We start from the raw sequence: 4811 nt of genomic DNA, 5'->3' as shown, positions 1-4811 counted from the left end.
CACAACAATCGGGTTTTCAGTATTCGACCATTCCATTTGGGCAAACTTCAGGAATTCAAGGGGGTGGTTATGATGAGGGATTCGAAGACTTTGAGGGGTATGAAGATGATGGGTACGGTTATGGAGATTATGGTGATCAAGGGGATTTTGGGTATGTTCAAAGTCAATCTCAAGGGATGGAAAGTGTTGGTGGAATGCAACAACAACAACTTATACCACAACACATTCGGCCAAGACCACAAGGGCCACCAATACAACAACCGATTCCATTGCAACAAGTCCGGCCACAACATGTACACCAACAACAATTTCAAAGACCACCTCAGCGCCCACCGATGCGACAACAACAGTTTCAACAACCAAACGCACCACAAGGGCAAGTACCAAGGCCGAATGGTCCTATTATTCCGAGAGGTAGGTATGGTGTACCAAGGAGACACGTTAGAGAAAATGTGAGGGGCATAGAAGCACATTTTCGGCCGGTAATCACGCAAAACCCTTCACCGGTAGTCATTCCTCATAATGATCAAGGGCGAACATTCGAAGTAAGAACCAACTCTTTGCAAAGTTTACCAAAGTACAAGGGGTTGGCAAATGAGGAGCCTTATTTTCATTTAGAGGCTTATGACTCTATTTGCAACACTCTTGGGAGTCAAGGGTTTTCAGCCGACGACATCAAATTGGTTTTGTTCCAATTTTCTTTGGAAGAGAAGGCTAAGAAATGGTTCTACAGGTTACCTTCGGCATCAATATATACATGGGGGGAGATGCAACAAACCTTTTTGGATGAGTTTTACACCGCCCAAAAGACCAATGATGTAAGGAAGGGATTGAGAAGCTTCCAACAACAACATGGTGAGATGTTTCATGAGGCGTTTGAGCGTTTTAATATGATGATTAAAAACTGCCCTCATCATGGGATTGAATTATGGGAGTTGATGAATGCCTTTCATGAGGGGTTGAGTGCCGAGGACGCACGTGATTTGATGTCTATCACCGGTGGGACTTTTGGAACGAACTATGAGAATGAAGATTGGGAGTTTTTGCATGCCGAACACTAAAATAAAAATATTTTAGTGTGTACAAAAAATTTGGGTGTCCAGATGTGTCCAGAACGTAAGATATGCGCGAAAATGCAAACTTACGCCGTTTTAGACACTTTTAGTCCCTGTAAGATCATATAAGCATGTTTTTGCACACCGAACCACTCAAAGCTTATTTCTAAGCTATGTTTAGGTTATATGGGGTATGTTTAGCTTATGATCAAGTTCCGGACTGTACGTTTCCTTATGAATCGGTAAAGTTTCGCAGTTTGACGCAAATAGTCCCTGCGATCGAATAAACTTGTTTTTGCCATACCAAACCTTCCAAAACTCATTTCTAAGTTATGCAAAGGTCATTTAAGGTATGTTAAGCCTATTTCACTATTCCGGATTGTTTGTCGCGTTAAACTGATTACATTTATGCACCAGTGCGCGTATAACTTTCTAGAAAGCGATTTAAAGCTCGGAATTGAACAAGAATTGATATATGCAAAAGATACACATATTTATACAAATCCCAAGTATGAAACACAATATTTCATTGATTTGGAATTTGTTTGGTGTTCGTGGTGACACAGGTGTCACAACTTGAGTTTTGTCTGGCCCATCATACACAATCTTGTTAAAGAATAAGCAATCGATGTCTTTCTTCGAACAGTTTACCAGCCACATAGGATCTAACACATTTATACGCCTTGCTTCTCCAGTCTTCTTATCAAATAAAGATATTACTGCTTCTGTCGTGCTTTGGTTATACATCCAGCCTTGAAAGTCTTCATGAAAATCATGTTCCATTGCACGCAATGGCATGTTCTTTAAACATCTCGGAGGTTTTATCTTCAAAGTTATATCTTTTTCACTTGTAACTGGATCAATCTTTATATCTTGCTTAGGAAAGTGTGGCTTCCAATCTGGGAACTTGTTCTTTGCCTGGAGCTTGATGTAGTTCCACAACTTTTGGTCATGCATCTTCACGTCTGGACCATAGTAGAACTGTTTATTATTATTAGTTTGCATGAGCTCCTCCACATCCCACCATGGGAGTGTCTTTATATCAGACAAGATTTCAAAATATTGTACCCCATGCTCCCTTCTAATAGCATACACCTGAAGGTCTTCAAGATATCCCCAAGAAAGAATATCACCTAGAGATATATCCGGATGATCCATGAAGTATTGAAGTGGTCTCTTGTACTTCCTCTCCTTTGGCATGACCCTAAACCATTTCTTCCTGCCTTCTTACAACTCTTCTTGGGGAACTACTTCAGGTATACCTTCAGAACTTATCCTTTCCACTACTTTCCTCCTAACATCATCTTCATTATGTGACTTAAATATTTTAGCAAAGGTAGGAAAGGTATCATCAATGCCTGATTAGTGAAAGGGTGTATCTTCATCGGATACATCAGTTACTTCTTCAACTGTAAAATCCTTGAAATTATTTGCTTCATTTGCGAACTTAAACTCATATTTTCTCTCAGGCGATGGTGGAATCTCATCTTCTGTATGAAACTTCATTTGACCATCATCCATCCCCAATTCTTCTAACATCTCCTCCCTTGTCCTAGGCACCTCTAACTCCCCCTCAAAAGATGCGTGCAAGTAAATAACTTTGGGTTCAGTTAGGAATACCTGGTCACCAGCATGTTGTTTTCCAGAAGACGAAGCCTCATGCTGCTGATCATCATCTTGTTCATTCAACTCATCATTAAGAAAATCATCAAGCGTTTGTTGAACATTAGGCTTCACAACTAGCAACCCAGTTGCCCCTTGATCATCATCGTCGTCATCATCATTATCATTGTTTGGATCATAGTTGTCGATGTCATCAAAACAATCCTTCAACTCTTCATCTTTTAACTTTTCTTCTTCCTCTTCATGACGTTTCTCGATGATCTTACGTCTATCGAGTTTGATCTCTTCAGGAGTAACATCAATAACATCACCGACAGCTATCATAGCAAGTGGATTAGAATCTAAGGTACCTTTAGCTTCAGGTTGAAATTGTTGGCTAGAAGACCCAAAAATTTCTTCATTATCAACCACAACACTTTTCTTTTTCTGCTTTGCCTCTTCTGCCAACTCCTTTTCCCTTTGAACTATTCGTTCTTCGACCCTTTGAATCTCTAAGTCATTATACAGAGCGTGGACATTGATTCCAAGCTTGTGTGTGACATTTGTGCCATTACGACCATCGTACAAATACGAATCCAATGAAATCTTGTGTTTCATTCTTGGGATTTGTACAAATACTTGTGACAATTGCACATATCAATTCATTTTCAATTTCGAGCTCTAAAGCCCTTTCTAGAAAGTTATTCACAAACTGATGCGTAAACTTAATCAATTTAACACGACAAACACTCTGGAACAGTGACATAGGCATAAAATAACTTAAATAACCTTTACATAACTTAGAAATAATTTTTGAAGGGTTTGGTGTGCCAAAAACAAGTTTATTCGATCGTAGGGACTATTTGTGACAAACTGCGAAAGACTGTCGATTTGTATAGCAACGAACATTCCAAAACATGATCATAAGCTAAACATACCCTAAATATCCTTTACATAGCTTAGAAATAGGCTTGAGGGGTTCGGTATGTGTAAATGCGCTTAATTGATCAATAGGGACTAAAAGCATCAAAAAGTGCATAAGTTTGCATTTACGCGCATATATTACGTTCAGAACATATCCAGACATCCAAAAATTTTTGTAATCATTAAAAATATTTTATTTTAGTGATTGGAATGCAAAAATACCATTCGTCGCGTAATTTGGATCGTTTTCGCGTTCGTTTGAGTTTTCATCGTAATTAACCAAATAATACGACCTACGACCAAAAGAACCGACATCCGAGATGTTTTCAAGCATATTTCATGTTCCCTATGCTTTAACTTCATTGTAGAGCCTTGAAATGGGGTTAACAGGGGTTAAATGCATCAAAAACTGAGTTATATGCTTGCAGGGACCATTTTTGACATTTCAACATAGTTGGTCGCGGGCCGCGTAAGATGAAGCTCAATCTTACGTGGGGCGCGACAGCCTTAACTGGAAAAAACAATGATCTGGTTAAACAGCCTGTTTCCACTGATTCTTACCATAGTTTTAGCATACCTTGGGCTTGTTTTTGTGCTCCCCTAGTATTTAAAACTATGAGCAACATGTGTATGGTCAAGATCAAGCTTTGATCTACTAAAAAACATATGTAATCATCCTAATGATTCAAGGTTTCCTATAAATACCCATCACTTTTGCCAAGTTCCTTGCTCATTCGATCTTATCTGCTCTAAGTGGAGGCATTCACTAGTTGAAAGCCACATACCTGAGTATTTTTAGTTCATTTCTTCCTAGCTTGGGCCCTTTGTAAGTTTCTTTCATGCTTGTCTATGTATTTCAAGCAAGAAAGTCAATCGTTAGGATCCGACCAAGCAGTCTATGACTTTCTGCTTTGACTTTCTGCTTTGACCATGAATTGGTCAAGACAAAGTTCATTCGAACTTTGCAACGTGAGTGTAATCACAATGGTTATAGTCCCTTGTGACTATACCAACTGATTACCATGTCGATTAGTCGAAGTGACAAGTCAAAGTTTCGGTTAAAATGCCGATTATGTGCATTTTACGACGAAACTATTTTCGGGTATCAAAACACTTTGTATTGATATCAAACCTGTTTTCTAACTTAGTTAAAAATGTTTTAACATGTTTAACTCGTCACTTTTAGTATAGTGCTTGTTTGGGGTCGTAAGTCAAGCAGTCTTGACAACC

At 38.9% G+C, this 4811-nt stretch overlaps 1 non-coding gene across 1 annotated transcript; it reads right to left on the bottom strand.

Moving 5' to 3' along the window:
* Positions 1 to 815: 815 nt before the first annotated feature.
* LOC118489947 lies at positions 816 to 922 on the bottom strand. Its single transcript, XR_004887958.1, has one exon. It is a non-coding gene; the product is annotated as a small nucleolar RNA R71 (small nucleolar RNA).
* Between the last annotated feature and the right edge of the window lie 3889 nt (positions 923 to 4811).

The sequence above is a fragment of the Helianthus annuus genome, chromosome 2 (assembly GCF_002127325.2).
Source record: "Helianthus annuus cultivar XRQ/B chromosome 2, HanXRQr2.0-SUNRISE, whole genome shotgun sequence".
Lineage (NCBI taxonomy): Eukaryota > Viridiplantae > Streptophyta > Magnoliopsida > Asterales > Asteraceae > Helianthus > Helianthus annuus.
This window is presented reverse-complemented; position numbering and strand designations above follow the sequence as displayed.